The following is a 19,340-nucleotide window of genomic DNA, read 5'->3' on the forward strand; positions in this document are numbered from 1 at the left end:
TTGTCTTTTTTTAATGCAAAGTGACCACAAGATACACTGATTGATATTCTGCCCACTGGGAGAATTTGTCTTCTCGATAGGCTTTCAGGAACACTTCTGAGTCTTGCTCAGTAACTCCGGGGGAATTCAATACTGACTTGTATTAGTATATTAGAGAGTCATTTGCTATAATATTTTCCCCTCCCTGGTCATCTCACACAGAGAACCCATGTTGCCATATAAGGAATAGCATTATACAGAAGTAGGCCAGTGGAATTTTGAATCATTTGCTTACAGAACTTTTTTAATGTTTTCAGAACAGTGGAAACCCTATTTTGGAATATGCCACTTTCTTTTTTTTAAGTTTTTTTTTTAATTTATTCATATTTTGAGAGAGAGAAGGAGACAGAGTGTGAGGGGGGAGGGCAGAGAGAGAGAGAGGGAGACACAGAATCTGAAGCAGGCTCCAGGCTCTGGGCAGTCAGGAGAAGTCACATGGGGTTCGAACTCATGAACCATCTTCGGATGGTGACTTGAGCTGAAGTCGGACACTTGACCAACCGAGCCACCCAGGCGCCCCTGGAATATGCTACTTCTAAATGATTAACTAATGTGGCTGATTGTGCCCAACTTCAGGGCATAGTAGTCAGTTCGTATTAATTTCATGATAGGAAGCTCTGTTCACAAGTTTATTTGGTATACCTTATAGATCAAGTCAGGAAAGATTTGGAACTTCTGTTATACAAACTCCTATTCAGGAATTTAGAAACCTAGTCTTATGTTTTTGCCCTAATATAATCTATTAGCCCCCACCAAAGAATCCTCCCAAGCAAAATGTTTTTCATTACCTTTTCCAGCCTCTGCTGGATATCAAGGAGGCTTACTCTCTTTGTTTGGGGCAATAAAATATTGATTCTAGGCCTGTGTAACCCCCAAACTCCAACATTCTCCCTGAAGTCAGCCCATTTCAATATGACCATCATTCACATTGTCACCATTGCAGCATTTATAAAATATATAATGATGCTCTTTCATTGCATTTACTATTGTTCTTTCATGGGGCAAAATTAGAGAGTTACAGAAGATATATTCCTCCAGCATTTCTACTTAGAATTTGAATTCCAGCTTCTGATTCAATTGGAATGTTCAAGCACAGTTTGCCTGGTGCATTTCTAATTGCTTCTTAGTCCATGGTTTCTGATTTTGTAGCTAAACCCTGAAATTAAAAATTGACAAGACTAACTGAAGACAATAGATTAGAATGTCTTTGCTGTATTTACATTACGGAATGAAAATCTGCAAAACATACCTGCATAATTTTTCTAAATCAAATTTATGGTCTCTATTATTCCATGATTTCTTCAATCTTTCTCACCTCAATAAATGGCAATATACTGCTCCAGTTTCTCAGACTAAATACCTCAGTGTCTTTTATTTTTATCTCATGTTCCGTTTTATTAACAAGTCCCACTGACTCTACCTCCCGAAGTCATCCTAAATCCAATCATTGCTTCCATTTTTGCTTTTTTTCAGAAAGCACAATGGTGTGCTTTGGACAAGAGTGAAAATGTTCAGTTGACAATGTTCTTTTAGGACTCACAGCACTCCAATGATTCCCCGTACCTATAGAATAAAACCCAAATTGTTACTACAACCTACAAGGCCCTCCATCACCTGGCTCCTGCCTATCTCTTGAGCCTCATTTCTAGTTTTCTCTGTATTATAGTCCACTTCAGCAACACTGCCTTTTGTATTATTTTTCAACCTTCCCAACATTTTCCCCCTTATATTCCCCAATGTTTGAAAGGCTATTCATTCACTAGTATTTCCCCATTGCTCTGCTCCTTCAGTCACCTAGTTCTCTGCTTAAATGTCACTTCAGAAAGGTCTTCCCTGATTACTCATCTAAAATAATTCATCATTATGCATATAGAAGCACTATATCACAGTGCTTCTTTCTAATCATGTTCCTATTATTTTGTTTTTATCTTAATATTTATAGCACAATATATTTATTTAGTTACTAGTTATAGTTTATTGTGTTCCTCCAGTAGAATATAATCCTATGAGGTCAGATTCCTTTATGTCTGTCTCCTGCTATGTCTTCAGACTGCTAACTGGTACACAGTAGGAACTAAAGAAAATATCTGTTGAATGACTGAAAGAATGAATGAATAAATAAGTAGTATAGTCAAGTATGGGAATAAGTTTAGAAATTCCCTGGGCTTACACCAATGGGTTAACAAGGCATAAAGAGGTACAAAGCCATAGGATGTTCACACCCGAGTTTGGGTAAACAAGGTTAGGTGAATAAGGATAGAGAAGGGGGGCTTAGGCCTCTAGAATAAAGCGGGGACAGAGCTCCCAGAATAGAGAGGGAGGGGCAAAGGCCCCTGAATACGGAGGTGCAAAGGCACCAATATAAACATAGCTATATGAAATAAACAAGATTAGGTATTCAGGGTGGAAGCACCCCCCCCCCCCCCCAATTTAGTACTATAGCAGAAAGCTGCTTTCACAGGAAGGACGGACCAAGTTAGGTAAACAGGTAAATTGGGCTATAGACTGATGCGCTGCAGTTGAAGAAGCCCAGAGACGAGATGATTAATAAAAGAAAAGGTGCCTTGTTAACTCTGTGGTTATATCCCCTACCTGTCTCATCCCCTAGGCTAGCTAAGAGAAACCAGGGTGGTGCCTCATGTCCTCTGTAAACAACCTTCCTACCGAGTTCCCAGCACCAGGATTTTGTTTTGTATTAACCCAAACCCCTAACCCTGAATATCTTCAAGACCCCCTTTCCCTCACATCTACAAGTTAATGCTCACAGATTCATTGTCTCTTTGTGCATGTCCATTGACATGTTTGTAAGCCTTATGATCGTAATAAAAACAGGGCAAGGACCCTTATTCAGGACTCTTGTCTTTTCCCAGACATTAGCCATCTCTCACTTTTCATCCTGCGTCCCGCCATCTTGCTAGACAAGAGAGAACTTTAGACCCAGAGTCTACAACAGTTAAGGCAAACCTAAAAATATTCTGAATCACGGAGGCAAGAATTAGAATGGAAAAGAGGGAACACAAAATATTGCACAAAAAGAATTGATGATTCTGTGAATAGAAGATACAAAGACAGAGAAAACAGTGAAAGTTATCTCACATTTTTGGCCTATATTTCCAGGAAGATGATGGTGGCTTTATCCTGGGCATGACAACATAAATTATGAACAGATTATCAATTTTCATACATAGTTTGAAATGGAAGATTTGACATTGAAGAAAGATAAAATAGTCAATTGGGGAAGACTGAGATTCCTTTCAATAATTCAAAGTTCAAGTAACCCTCTGAAAGCTAACCACTAAAAAAAAAAAAAAAAAAAAAAAAAAGGAAGCAAAATATTCAATTTGTTGTTTACATAAACAACTCTCCTATAAACAGCATGCTCAGTGATAATAACACATCAAAAGAATGAAACTGCCAACAGAGAAATGGATAGAATAACAAAACAGATTTCAGAGAAGCAAAATTCAGCAGCATGGATTCATCACTGCTCAGAAATAAGAAATAATTTGGGGGAATATGAAAAATTTGGCCCCTTGATACTGTTCTCTGCTGGGTGAGATAGGAATAATTTACTAGGCTTCTTCGTGAAACAGATGAGATATCTCTTGAGGCTATCTGCTTCTCTATTCTTTCATACCATGGTCATCAGGCAAGCTTTTGATCAATAATTAATCTTCTTATATAGTTCAAATACTAGGAAGTAAGCTGCTCTAGGTAGAAATGTGATCACTAGAGTAAATTAATATATTGGAAATTTGATTTATTTATCAATCTCTTGTGAGTTTAGTTAACATCAGCTTAATTTTGGGTTGAGACTTTAAAAAATCCAAGTAGTTGAAAAATCCAGTTTGTGGATTTTTAAGGATGAATATTTTATCTTGCATGTTATGAGGGTGTTTATTGAATGCTCAGTCTAGCTATTTAAGCTACTCATACCTAACTGTACATTTTCATTCCTATTTCAACAAATTATCTGACTTCCCACATATTTCAATAATGTAGTAATTCTGGATATTAATTTTGCTTAGAATAATTCATGACTTGTAGAACAATAATGACACTAAGATAATGGGCTTTGATAACAGTTTAGAACAGAAAGGTCATATAATCCAGTAACTTACTGTATCTAAGCAAATCTAATTTGGTGATACTTAATGATGAACTTTAATCCATTTTATTTTCCCCTTTTCCTTAGTTTTGCTTTGGAAAATAAGTTAGAAGGTAAGTTATTGAATATAACAAAGTATATGCTTAAATTTTCATTATGAACCTTTTGTTCATTGACATGCATTATGAGCAGTAGTTTAGGAATTTTGTAAAAAATCTTTTAGAATTTTGTCCGAAGTGTTATTTAGATGTTCATTATATAAACTTATCCTTAAAATCTCTACTATATCTTAAGTTCCTTAAAATGTATGGTGTATTTTTGAGTACAACATATAAATTAACAAAGTGTTTAGTTAGCGTAAAACACATAAAGTAATTATTGAATGCTGATGGTCTGAAAACCCTGTGTGTGAAGATTTCTTTGGCTGCAATCATCAGGACATATCCTTGGCTAACTTGAGCAAAATTGGAAAGATGGGGCTAACTCAATTATCCAAAGGAAAAAAGCCATGGAATAAGGAGTTAGAAATAAGTGGAACCAGGGCAGCCCTACAAACCTCAATATATTTGACAGCATATTATAAAATATGTTAAAATGGAGAAATATTATTAGTTTGCTTTTTATAACCAGTGGTAACACCTTGGAACATTTAATTTTCAGTCACTTAACCCTATTTTTGAAAATTTTGTTCCTCTGTTAATGATATCTATATTTTAAATTCATTTATGTTTTGAATATAATGGTCATAAAAAACAATATCATGTTAAATATGCACCCTATATGGTCCCCTATTACAAGGTATTTGTGATTTTTAGCTTTTGTGTGTTACAAAGTGAAATAAATGAGGAGCAAATTACTATGCAATAGAAAAAAGCAATACAGCTGTGATAAATGTAGGTTGCTGATAGTGGCAATCAATAGTTTAAAGGAGCCATTTATTAATGTGTAGCAGAAGAAATGTACTGGATTAGGAAAATAAAAACAACAACTTGCCATTTCCCAAATGGATTGTAATGAGATAAAATATCAAAAGTAAAACCTCAATCATCACTATTGTTTCTTAAGTATACAGTTAACCACGGCACATCCATCAAATAAGAATAACTAAAAATTATACGAATAAGGGATAATTATAAAACTAAAAATGTAGTAACAAATAAAACTATGAAAATTTCCAAAACAACACATGACTTTCTCTCTCTCTATTTCTTTTTTCTTTAGAAGTCCAGTTACCTTGGAGTTTACTTAAAGAGACTTATTAGTGGGTATTTCTTTGTGAAATTGTAAATGAGATTGATTACATGATATCTCCTTCGGTTGCTTCATTATTGGTGTATAGAAATGCAACCAATTTCTGTACATCAATTTTATATCCTGCAACTTTGTTAAATTCAGTTCTAGCAGTTTTTTGGTGGAGTCCTTCAGGTTTTCCATATAGAGTATCATGTCATCTACAAAGAGTGAAAGTTTGACTTCTTCTTTGCCAATTTAGATGCCTTTTATTTCATTTTGCTATCTGATTGCTGAGGCTATGTTAAACGATAGTGGTGAGATTGGACATCCCTGTCATGTTCCTGATCTCAGGGGGAAAGCTCTCAGTTTTTCCCCATTGAGGATGATATTAACTGTGGACCTTTCACGTATGGTTTTTATAATGATAAGTTATATTCCTTCAATACTGGCTTTTTTATAATGTTTATTATTGAGAAAGAGAGAGAGAGAGAGAGGAAGTGGAGGGGGCAGAGAGAGAGGCTGACAGAAGATACAAAGTGGGCCCTCTGCTATCAGCAGATGCACAGCTGGAACTCATGAAGTTGATGCTTAATCAACTGAGCCACTCAGGCAAGCCTATCCTGACCTTCTTGGGGGTGTCTATTAAAAAAAGGATGCTAGGGGCGCCTGGGTGGCGCAGTCGGTTAAGCGTCCGACTTCCGCCAGGTCACGATCTCGCGGTTCGTGAGTTCGAGCCCCGCGTCAGGCTTTGGGCTGATGGCTCGGAGCCTGGAGCCTGTTTCCGATTCTGTGTCTCCCTCTCTCTCTGCCCCTCCCCCGTTCATGCTCTGTCTCTCTCTGTCCCAAAAATAAATAAAAAAAATGTTAAAAAAAAAAAGGATGCTATATTTTGTCAAATGCTTTTTCTGCATCTATTGACAGGATCAAATGTCCTTATCCTTTCTTCTACTAATGTGACGCATCATGTTCATTGATTTGTGAATATTGAACCAGCCCTGCAGCCCAGGAACGAATCCTATTTGATCATGGTGAATAATTCTTTTAATATACCATTGAATTAGATTTGCTAGTATTTTGTTGAGAACTTTTGCATCCATGTTCATCAGGGATATTGGCCTGTAGTTCTCCTTTTTAGTAGGATCTTTGTCTAGTTTGGGAAGCAAGGTAATACTGGCTTCATAGAATGAGTCTGGAAGCTTTCCTTCCATTTCTGTCTTTTTTTTTTTTTTTTTTTTTTTTTTTTGGAAAGGCTTGAGAAGAATAGGTATAAACTCTGCTTTAAATGTCTCATAGAATTTCCCTGGGAAGCCATCTGGCCCATGACTCTTATTTGTTGGGAGATTTTTGATAACTGATTTAATTTCTTTGCTGCTCAAATTTTCTATTTCTTCCTTTTTCAGTTTTGGTAGTATGTGGGTATCTAGGAATTTGTCTATTTCTTCCATATTTTCCAGTTTGTTGGCATATAATTTTTCATAGTATTCTCTAATAATTGTATTTCTGGGGTGTTGGTGCAATCTTTCCTCTTTCATTCATGATTTTATCTATTTGGGTCCTCTCTCTTCTTTTTGAGATGTCTGGCTAGGGGCTTACCAATTTTGTTTATTCTCTAAAAAAAATACCCATCTCTTAGATTCATTGGTCTCTTCTACTGGGTTTTGGATTCTATATTGTTTATTTCTGCTCTAATCTTTATTATTTCTCTTCTGCTGGCTTTGGGCTTTCTTTGGTGCTGCCTGTCTAGGTCCTTTAGGTATGAGGTTAGGTTATGTATTTGGGAACTTTCTTGGTTCTTGAGATATGCCTGAATTGCAATGTATTTTCCTCTTATGACTGCCTTTGCCGTATCCCAAAGGGTTTGGACTGCAAATAAAAGCATTTTCATTTGCTTCCATATATATTTTTTTAATTTCTTCTTTAATTTCCTGGTTTACCCATTCATTCTTTAGTAGGATAGTCTTTAAACTCCATGTATTTGGGGGCTTTACAAATTTTTTTCTGTAGTTGACTTCAAGTTTCATAGCATTGTGATCTGAAAAAATGAATGGTATGTTCTCAATCCTTTTATATTTGTTGAGGCCTATTTTGTGACCCAGTATGTGATCTATTTTGCAGAATGTTCCATGTGCACTTGAGCAGAATGTATGTTCTGCTGCTTTGAGATGAAACGTTCTGAATATATCTGGTAAGTCCATCTGGTCCAATGGGTCATTCAGAGCCATTGTTTCCTTATTGATTTTATTCCTGTATGACCTGTCCATTGACGTAAGTGGAGTATTAAAGTCCACTACAATCATGGTATTATTATCTATACATTTCTTTATGTTTGTGACTAATTGATTTGTATATTTGGGTGTTTCCTGTTGGGGGCATAAACATTTATAATTGTTAGCTCTCATTGATGGACAGAACCCTTAATTGATATGATGCCCTTTTTCATCTCTTGTTATAGTCTTTGTTTTAAAATCTAGTTTGTCTGATATAAGTATGGCTACTGGGGCTTTCTTTTGATACCCAGTAGAGTGATAGATGGTTCTCCATCCCCTCACTTTCAATCTGCAGGTGTCCTCAGGCCTAAAATGAGTCGTTTGTAGGCAGCATATAGATGGATCTTGTTTCTTTATCCATTCTGATATCCTATGTCTTTTGATTGGGGCATTCAGTCTACTTACATTCATAGTGATTATTGAAATATATGGATTTAGTGTCACTGTGTTATCTGTGGGTTTCATGCTTGTCGTGATGTCCCTGGTCCTTTGTAATGCTGGCTGCTTTCCACTCACAGAGTCCCCCTCAGGATTTCCTGCAAGGCTGGCTTAGTGGTCATGAACTCCTTTAGTTTTGTTTGTCTGGGAAAGCCTTTGTCTCTCCTTCTATTATGAGTGACAGCCTTGCTAGATAAAGGATTCTTAGCTGCATATTTTTCCCATTCAGCACATTATCTCCTGTCACTCCCTTCTTGCCTGCCAAGTTTCAGTGGACAGGTCTGCTACTACCCTTATGTGTCTACCCTTGTAGGTTAAGGCTTGTTTGTCCCTAGCTGCTTTCAGAATTCTCTCTTTATCTTTGTATTTTGCCAGTTTAATTATGATGTGTCATGGGGTTGAGCTGTTTTTTTTGTGTTTGTTTGTTTGTTTGCTTGTTTGTTTTAATTTTGAAGGGAGTTCTATATGCATCTTAGATTTGGATGCCTATTTCCTTCCCCAGATTAGGGAGATTCTCAGCTATAATTGCACCAAGAACCATAAGATCCTTAGGAATAAACCTAACCAAAGAGGGAAAATTTCTGTATGCTGAAAGTTTATGAAAGAAATTGAAGGAGACACAAAGAAATGGAAAAACATTCCATGCTCATGGATTAGAACAAGTATTGTTAAAATGTCAATACTACCCAAAGCAATCTACACATTCAATGCAATCCCAATCAAAATAGCACCAGCATTCTTCACAGACATAGAACAAGCAACCCTAAAATTTGTATGGAACCACAGATGACCCCAAAGAGCCAACATAATGTTGAAAAAGAAATCCAAAGCTGGGGCATCACAATCTTGGACTTATGCCTGTATTACTAAGGTGTATTAATCAAGACAGTATAGTACTGGCACAAAACAAGACACATAGACCAATGGAATAGAATAGAGAACCAAGACATGGACCAACAAATATATGGTCAACTAACCTTTGACAAAACAGGAAAGAGTATCCAATGGAAAAAAAGACAGTCCCTTCAGCAAATGGTTCTGGGAGAACTGGACAACCACATGCAGAAAAATAAAACTGGACCACCTTGTTACACCATACACAAAAATAAATTCAAAATGGATGAAAGACCTAAATGTGAGCCAAGAAACCATCAAAATCCTATAGCAGAAAATAGGCAGCAAACTCTTTGACTTCAGCTGCAGCAACTTCTTACTTGACATGTCTCCAAAGGCAAGGGAAACAAAAGCAAAAATAAACTATTGGGACCTCATCAAGATAAAAACCTTCTTCACAGCAAAGGAAACAATCAACAACATTAAAAGGCAACTGATGGAATGGGAAAAGATATTTACAAATGACCTATCAGATAAGGGGATAGTATCCAAATCTATAAAGAACTTGTCAAGCTCAACACCCCCAAAACAAATAATCCAGTGAAAAAATGGGTAGAAAACATGAATAGACATTTTTCCAAAGAAGACATCCAGATGGGAAACAGACACATGAAAAGATGCTCAACATTACTCATCATCAGGGAAATACAAATAAAAAACACATTGAGATATCATCTCCCACTGGTCAGAGTGTCTAAAATTAACAACTCAGGCTATAACAGATGTTGGCGAGGATGTGAAGGCAGGGGAACCCTCTTGCACTGTTGGTGCAAATGCAAAATGGTGCACCCACTTTCGAAAACACTGTAGAGGTTCCTTACAAAATTAAAAATAGAATTGCCCTATGACCCAGAAATTGCACTACTAGGAATTTATCCAAAGGACAGAGGAGTGCCGATTCTTAGGGCCACATGCACCCCAATGTTTATAACAGCACTATCAACAATAGCCAAATTATGGAAAGAACCTAAATGTCCATTAACTGATGAACGGATAAAGAAATTGTGGTTTATATACACAATGGAGTACTACGTGGCAATAAGAAAGAATGAAATATGGCCCTTTGTAGCAATGTGGATGGAACTGGAGAGTGTTACGCTGAGTGAAATAAGCCATACAGAGAAAGACAGATACCATATGTGTTCACTCTTACGTGGATCCTGAGAAACTTAACAGGAACCCATGGGGGAGGGGAAGGAAAAAAAAAGAGGTTAGAGTGGGAGAGAGCAAAAGCATAAGAGACTCTTAAAAACTGAGAACTGAGGGTTGATGGGGGGTGGGAGGGAGAGGAGGGTGGGTGATGGGTATTGAGGAGGGCACCTTTTGGGATGAGCACTGTGTGTTGTATGGAAACCAATTTGACAATAAATTTCATATATTAAAAAATAAATAAATAGGGGCGCCTGGGTGGCGCAGTCGGTTAAGCGTCCGACTTCAGCCAGGTCACGATCTCGCGGTCCGTGAGTTCGAGCCCCGCGTCAGGCTCGCGTCAGGCTCTGGGCTGATGGCTCAGAGCCTGGAGCCTGTTTCTGATTCTGTGTCTCTCTCTCTCTCTGCCCCTCCCCCGTTCATGCTCTGTCTCTCTCTGTCCCAAAAATAAATAAACGTTGAAAAAAAAATTAAAAAAAAAAAATAAATAAATAAATAAATAAATAAATAAAAAAGAAGAGGTGGCATGTATGTGTATACATGCACACGCACACACACACACACACACAATGGAATACTACTCGGTGATGGAAAAGCTTGAAATCTTTACATTTGCGACAATGTGGATTGAACAGGAGGGTATTATACTAAGTGAAATAAGTCAGAGAAAGACAGACATCATGTGATTTCACTCATATGTGGAATTTGAGAAAGTTAACAGAAGATCATAGGGAAAGGGAAGGAAAATAAGATACAAACAGAGAGGCAGGCAAACCATAAGAAACTCTTAAATACAGAGAACAAATTGATATATGATGGGGGTGGGGGGTTAGGGGGTGGGAAAAATGGGTGATGAGCATTGAGGAGGGCACTTGTTGGGCTGAGCATTGGGTGTTGTATATAACTGATGAATCATGGGAATCTACTCCTGAAGCCAAGGCTATACTCTATGTTAGCTAACTTGACAATAAATAAATAAATAAATAAATAAATAAATAAATAAATAAAATAATGACCAATAATGACACATTTTTCACAGAAAATACAGGAAGGTAAAAGATCAAAGTCACCCTTTAAAAAACAAAAAGAAACTCACTGAGAGGAGAGGACATAGGTAAAGTTCGAGGACAAACCCCCACAGAGGGGAGAAGTCGGCATACAGATACTGGAAGATGGTTTCCTGCTTTGTTATGCATAGCCACTTCAGGCAGTTGACAGAATCATGACTTAATTATTGTTCTGGTGTGCTGAGGCTCCCTTCAATGGGCATCAGAAATCCAGGACAACAAGATGGGACTACCAAGGCTAGTATCCAGAAAACAGACTGACTACCTAGAATGACCTCAGCAGTGCCCAGAATGGAGTGTGATATATCACCTTTGCACATCTCTCGAAGAGGCAGCTCGTACAAGAAATGGGTGTTTTGATTTACCCAATTACCCCTGTTTTCTCCCATGAAATTTGAGTCTGTTGATAGTACTATCTAGATTTGCTATGATATAGAAGGCCCTCCCTAGGCTTCATGCTGAGGCCATGTAGTAAATCAGCCTTTTTCCAAAGCTCTTTTTTCTAAGGTGAACGGTACTTACTATCAATAAAATGGTCCTTTTTAATTGAAAAATAAATTTAAAAAGAGAGACAAAGGTCATAATGTTTTCACGCAATACATACTTGGTTTTTTAAATAACAATTGTAACAAATGACAGAAAGAATTGTGGAATGCTGCTCTTGTGAACCATACAAAAAACATTTGGATTGTTTAAAGGACATAATTTAAAGAAATGTCTCAAACACTTTTTGAAATACTGTAGTAGTCAGTCCATAGAGGCATGCCTTAGGTGGATATGGGAATGTAGTTCAGAAAAGAAAGAGAAATATCACAGGGGTACTACTCAGTTTCTTCAAAATCACTGAGCAAAAAAAGCAACATTCAGCTTCCATACTGATTTCACACAACTTCTATACAGTATCTGGACTTCAATCCAAGAGCAAAAGTTAAGACTCTCCTCTTCTATTTTTGGTAAACAACTGCATGGTAAACTTAAATGACTTTTCCCCTGGATTTTTTCTGGGAGTGGCCTTTTTAATTTTTTATTTTAAATAAAGAGCAGGTTTGGTATCAGCAATATCAATATTTCTTTTTTATACTGATATCAGCAGTGTCAATATTTCTTGGGATCTCAGGAAGATTCATATTTTTTACAGCTGATACAGCACAGGCTAGAGATCCTGCAAAGCCAGCCTCAGATTTCTCCAGTTTATTTTGTGCATGAATTTGTGTAACAATCTCATTCATTTTTGTCTCCAATACCATTCACTCCATCACCATTTCTGCAAGAATATTGTGAACCTTGCCTACATTGTAAATTAAATCCAGTTCACAGACATTTTCAAAACGCTTGTCTAATGTTTCCACAAATACTTTGAGTTCTAAGGACATTATGAAAGATTTTCAGGAAGCAGGGATTGGTGGGTTTGGGGGTCAGATCTGTATACACATGGTAAGAGATCCATGAATCTTGGGCTTCCTGGGTGATTGAATTGGATTTAAAATGCCAAGTTCACTTTGTGAAGAATCCACGTAGTAGACAAAGTATAATGTTGCATAATGTCTATAAATCAGTTTGTTGTCAGATCCTCCAATTAACAATTCTCCTTCTAAGAAATTACATTTTCATCTCTCTTAGATACTAAATAGAATGTCTCCCTGATGACTGGCTGTTGTGTATCTTCTCTGTAGGGCTTGTAGAACTTGGAAAGCCTTGGCTTCCCATGGTGTTGAAGATGAGGGTTGCCTAGATCATGCCTAAGCAGGTCCAACCAGTTGGGCACTGGGGCAGGAGCACCAGCTTTGCCTGGGGTCATCACTGGTGATCCTTGCCCACCCACCCTCCCACATGTGCATATTCTTAAATGGTAGTTTGGGTTTTTTTAATGTTTATTTATTTACTTTGAGAGAGAGCATGCACGTGAGTGAGCAGGGGATGGGCAGAGAAAGAGGGAGAGAGAATCCCAAACAGTCTCCATACTGTCAGCACAGAGCCCAACATGGGGCTCAATCCCACCAACTGTCAGATCATGACATGAGCTGAAATCAAAAGTAGCTGGCTTAACTGAATGAGGCACCCACGTACCCCTAAATAGATTTTTAATAGATTGAACATATGAAACCTGATTATTCAAAAAGACATTTAAACTGCCTACATGTTGTTGTGGCAATAACTTACGTAAACAATAAATACAACGGTATCATAGATATGGTTTGGCAGAGATATCTGTCTATCTATCTATGGATAGATTTGGATAGAGATAGAGATAGAGATAGAGATAGACATAGAGAGATATGTTAATGATATTCAGCCCATAGTTAATTTTGGTATCTCATTTCTGGTCTCTTTAATTTCTCCTCATTTTGGTCATACTTTCATCCTTCTTTGCTTGACTGGTAATTTTTGATTGAATGCCAGACACACTGAATTTTACCTTTTTGAGCACCGAATATTTTTACATACCTAAATTATTCTTGAGGTTTCATTTCAATCCAGTTGGGTTACTTGGAAGTAGTTTGAACCTCACATAAGGCCAGAGCAAGTCTTTAGTCTTGGCTAATTTTATTTCACTACTGAGGCAATACCTTTCTTAGTACTCTACTCAATGGCCCAAGATTTATAGCATTTTTACACCTCCGTGAAACACAAACTACTCGTTGCTCTATTTGAGCTCTGGAGATTGTTTTCTCTAAACATGTATCAGGTGGTTCTTTTCCCAGCCTCAGGTATTTTCCTGAAATGCGTGTGAATTAGTACTCCGCTGCATACTTGAGAGGGATTCTCCCCCTATCTCTGAGGCTCTTTTCATGTATAGTTTACCTTAGAGTATGCAGCTCTAAAACTCTAGCTGCCTTGATCTGCACACTCTCCTCTTATCAACTCAGGGTGACATGCAGGTCACCCCGAAAGCCTGCTGCGTCCTAACAAACTGGGAAGCCCACCCCAGTGTGTCCCTGCTCTAAACTTTAGTTTGATTCACTGAGGATTGGTGACTCCGCGCTGTCAGAAGCACCATGCCATCCACGCCATCTGCTTCTGCGAGTGAACCTGGGACCCTGGACCGAGCAGGTGGACCGCAGTGGGCAGGGAGAGCAAACGTCTGCCAGGAAAATTGTTGGCAGTAATGGGAAAAAATGGCGCACAATTTACACTCTCAAAGCCAACTGGCTGGCTGGCGGGTGGGACTGGAGTTGGGGGAAGAACTGTCGCCCTTCCAGGGACCCTGCCACCCCCGCCCTTTTACTGCCGCTCCCTGCTCACCTGTGTGTGAGAAGATTGGGCGCTACTCCTTGGAGGTGAGCCCCAGGCACGGAACAGTGGGCAGCATCTGCAGAACTGGTTCCATCCTGCTTGGAGCTCCTCAAACGTGGCCGGGCCCGCCCCTTCACCATCCCCGCCTCCTGCTGGGAACTCTCCTGTGCTCTCCTGGCTTTATCTTTGTTTCTGTGGCTCCTTTCCTGACAGCCTCTTCTTCTTCCACCCCTAGTCCTGCATTCCCTCCAGCTATAGGCCAGTCCATGTCTGGCAGACTCCTTTCTGCGGCCCTTCCTTAAAAGGAGCAGCACAGGCTTGGGGTTTGGTTGGACATTCGAGCGGTGCTTGAGCCTTGCGCTTTTGGTTCTAGGCCCCCTCCATGGCTCTGCTCTGCTTTTCCCGGGCCTGGGAGCCGGATGGGGACTAGGACTGCCAAGGTGACCTGCCTGCTCTGGATGGTGAGGCTATAATGTGGGCCTTTGGGGCGCCTGGGTGGCTCAGTCGGTTAAGCGTCCGACTTCAGCTCCCGTCATGATCTCACAGTCCGTGAGTTCGAGCCCTGCATCGGGCTCTGTGCTGACAGCTCGGAGCCTGGAGCCTGCTTCAGATTCTGTGTCTCCCTCTCTCTCTGCCCCTCCCCTGCTCATGCTCTGTCTCTCTACGTCTCAAAAATAAATAAAAATATTTAAAAATTTTTTCATAATGTGGAACTCCAGACCCTTCTCAGCAGGTGTACCCCCCAAATCTGTTCCTTAGTAGGGCTCACAGTGAAAGACAGGCTTCCAGACCCACAACGGGGCTTCCAATAAAATGGCAGTTCCTCTAAACAAACAAAAAAACTTTATAATTAAAATTTTTAAATAGTTTTAATTTAATAAAAAATATTTGGCAAATAAGTTAGTATTCTGGTCAAGGAAGACCAAAATCTATTGTGTTTTTCTATCCAAATGAAAGTTTCATGGTATTTTATATTTTAAAAATTGAGCAAGACTGAGAACCATCATAAGCCTCGGCATTAATCATGATAAGCTCAAAAGAAGTTGTGCCCAACTGTCAATTTTATCAGATGTATTTTGCATTCAGCAATTTCATGCTAATGAAGTAGATTTATTCCATTGAATTAATATTGCTAATTTTAATATTTGTTTTTCCATTTTTGCTTATATGTAATTATTAAATTTTCTTTGATTTATAGTAACAAAAAACATAAATCACAGTAACTTCATTCCTAGATGTGTGTGCTTAAAACACAGCACATGATATAATAAACACTGCAGCCTATGCTACTTTATTATTGTTATTATTATTCCTATTAAAGGAATTATGAAACACCGATATTTGCAAAGTCTGATCCAACAGGAAACTAATTGGTTGAAGTGTTGAAGTTCTATAGTCTTACCGAACTTTATGTCAGAAAGCTTCATCCATAGGCTGCTTAGGAGAGCATAGAGTAGAGCAAAGGTTTTTCAAATATTAGTGCTTTTAAGAATCACCAGAGCCAATTCCCAGGCTCTAGAGTTTCTGATTTAATAAGTCTAAGGTGAGATCCAAGGACATATTTTTTTTAAATTACCTCCCATGTGATTTTGATGCTGTAGTCTGTGAATTACACGGCACTCTGGTCCAAAAATCAAGATGAAGAAGTAAATGGGGATTTGGACTAGAATTGATTATAGTTGTAGAGAAGCAAATAAAAACTACACATAACCCAAACTCAGGGAGAGGTAAAGCTTCCATGAGGAGTTAATTTGAAGAATGCTTCAGACATGGTGAGGCAAAAAGATCAGAATCTTTCTAGGAAATATAGTGATAAAGAGACCTGGAAGTAAGGGCACACATGACATACTTAGGAAACAACAAATTATTAAACATAACTGGAGATTCTTAAGCTGATTAAACCCTAGACAAATCGATTGCTAACAAAGAGAACATTACAAAGGAATCAATATACTCTTAACCCGACATTTACCAGTAACCAATGAGTGTAAATTCTTTACATAAATCTTTTTAATTGTGACCATAACCCTTATTTAGATTACTTTTATGAGAATATTCTCTTTTTGCTATAATCTACAGTTACTTGAAACTTTTTATATGTATAGATGATTGGTTTAATTTGTAATCTTCTGAGACCAAATATACTTTTTTTTTTTTTCTGGCCATTTTTCATAGGTATTGTAACATTTAAGGTTTTCAAAATAGACCCCCCCCAAATATTGTCTAATAATTGAGATCATAATCTACATAGTTTCTATTTTCATTTAGTCAATTAGAATTAACCAAATTTCATTCTATACTACAGGTATGGCAGAAAGAGTTTTAAAAGCTTAACACTCATGCATGATACAGTATCATTTTCTATTCTTTCTCCACAGAAACTACATGTCTAATGCCTGCAGTTATACCTAGAAGCCAGTTTTCACTAAATTCTGGATTCTATTTCTAGAGGTAGTCATATGTCAGATATGATAAATTAAGCTCTTTCCAACTCAGGCTTCCAGTTACCGTTAATTAAGCAACACGCCTCACTTAGCCCCAAAGGAAAGACATAGCATTGGCCCTTCATTCCTGAAATGAATGAAATTAAACCATGAAAAATATAAGTTCTCCTATATTTATAGTACCTGAGTTCATAGAAAACAATTTATAGACCTCACTCCTAAGTAATGTTCTGCTCTAATTTCAGCATGGTATTCATATTTTGTAAATGAACAACCTACCATTCAGATCTCTAGCATTTCTGGCCATTGATCTTCAAAATATAGATTTGAGGGGTGCCTGGGTGGCTCAGTTTGTTAAACGTCCGACTCCGGCCTAGGTCATGATCTCCCCGTTTGAGCCCTGTGTAGGGCTCTGTGCTGACAGCTCAGAGCCTGGGGCCTGTTTCAGATTCTTTGTCTTCCTCTCTCTCTGCCCCTCCCCCACTCATGCTATCTGTCTCTCCAAAAAGTAAACAAACATTTAAAAAGTTAAAAAGAAATAAAATAAATATAGATTTCATAAAGGTTAAAATAGTTATTAGTTCTTTTAGTGAGGGTCCATACCCTCTCGCAGCATTGTTGGTATCTGTGGTGTCCTATCAACAAGTTTATACATCAAAAACTGTTTTATATGGGGCGCCTGGGTGGCGCAGTCGGTTAGGCGTCCGACTTCAGCCAGGTCACGATCTCGCGGTCCGTGAGTTCGAGCCCCGCGTCAGGCTCTGGGCTGGTGGCTCGGAGCCTGGAGCCTGTTTCCGATTCTGTGTCTCCCTCTCTCTCTGCCCCTCCCCTGTTCATGCTCTGTCTCTCTCTGTCCCAAAAATAAATAAAAACGTTGAAAAAAAAATTTTTTTAAAAATAAAAAAAAAAAACTGTTTTATATTTTTAATAATTTTTTTAAGTTTTTAAAAATTTTTTCAATGTTTATTTTTGAGAGAGAGTGAGAGCGAGAGAGAGCGGGGGAGGGGCAGAGAGGGAGGCACAGAATTTGAAGCAGGCTTCAGGCTGCCATCACAGAGCTGGGTGCAGGGCCCAAACTCACAGACCAAGAGATCATGACCTGAGTTGAAGTTGGACGCTTAGCTGACTGAGTCACCCAGGTACCCCTGTTTTATTTTATTTCCATACTGACAACCAGACATAACCAATCTTGGAAGAGAGCCCCCATTAATGTACATATTAAGATTAGCAAACCGGGGCGCCTGGGTGGCGCAGTCGGTTAAGCGTCCGACTTCAGCCAGGTCACGATCTCGCGGTCTGTGAGTTCGAGCCCCGCGTCAGGCTCTGGGCTGATGGCTCAGAGCCTGGAGCCTGTTTCCGATTCTGTGTCTCCCTCTCTCTCTGCCCCTCCCCCATTCATGCTCTGTCTCTCTCTGTCCCAAAAATAAATAAACGTTGAAAAAAAAATTAAAAAAAAAAAGAAAAAAAAAGATTAGCAAACCTTTTTCAGCATGATGACAGGCTTCTAGTATTTTAATTTGGGTGTAATTCAGAATTCTGTATTCTGTTCCTAACGCTACTGCTTGGCCTGTTGGAGCTAGGGCTAATTAAACTATCATATATATTTTTGTCACTGGAATTTAGGGAATGTGTGCAATTTGAAAATAAACAATGCACCCCAAATTAAAAATTGCCTTATGAAATTGTCCTTTGGGCAGTGAGGTTGGACATAATTCACCTGTCATCCTATGCAGGTCTTTGACCTCAAGGAATTCTTCTTTAAGCCATCTTTTAGCACTTTATTTGCTGATGATACTAAGTATAATCTTTTAACACAATAATGGTTCACTGAATTAGACAGGAATATTTCATTACCTGGCCTACTTTTGGATTGCTTGAACACCATTGTGCCACCTTATTTCGCTAACACAGGTGTTTGTTACTTTTTATATGTATATAAAATCATATGTCATACGAATATAAAATCAAATCACCTAAAGTCTCCTTCTGTGCCAAGTACTGAGTCTTAATTCTACCTCTACATTTCCATAAGAACTTCCATAACTGAATACCCCACACTGGTAGTGTCCAATCATCTATGGTCCATTTGCTAGAGCGCATATCAAGACATTTGTATCTAGTCTAAAAAAATCTGTAAATATTTTAACACTTTTCTGAGAATATATACCTACACTGCTCAACACTGAGGCACTCAGCTGTACCTATGGTATAAGTTTACAATTACTCCCACCTTCCTTCACCAAAACTTGACAAACTACAGGGCTTATTTTCATTGATTTCCAAGCAAAAGCATGACCTTCAATCCAGGGACTCTCATAATCAACAAGCCTCTTTTCCTTGGTTATGAGGGAAAATGTGGTTCAAACCATGTAGCAATATGAGAAGGAAGATCTTGGGATCTCCATCATTGAAGCAGGCTTTTCATAAAGGACATGAACATTTCTTATCAGATGATCTTGGATCTTGA

The 19,340-nt window shown here is 38.3% G+C and overlaps 1 long non-coding RNA gene and 1 pseudogene across 4 annotated transcripts in view; both read right to left on the bottom strand.

Annotated features, from left to right (window-relative positions):
- Positions 1–14,951, bottom strand: part of LOC147584719 (uncharacterized) — a 278,035-nt gene extending 263,084 nt beyond the window's left edge. For 2 of the 4 annotated variants that reach the window (XR_015255904.1, XR_015255909.1), the window contains exon 1: positions 14,439–14,944. This is a non-coding gene — a long non-coding RNA (uncharacterized LOC147584719). Of the gene's footprint in view, positions 1–14,438 lie in introns of all 4 variants that reach the window. The other 2 variants (XR_015255914.1, XR_015255911.1) reach the window with 2 other exon arrangements.
- On the bottom strand, positions 12,275–12,932 carry LOC112860800 (AP-3 complex subunit sigma-1-like; annotated as a pseudogene).
- Positions 14,952–19,340: the final 4,389 nt, after the last annotated feature.

Source organism: Puma concolor, chromosome A1 (genome assembly GCF_028749965.1).
Source record: "Puma concolor isolate L17-30 chromosome A1, mPumCon1.1.hap2, whole genome shotgun sequence".
Lineage (NCBI taxonomy): Eukaryota > Metazoa > Chordata > Mammalia > Carnivora > Felidae > Puma > Puma concolor.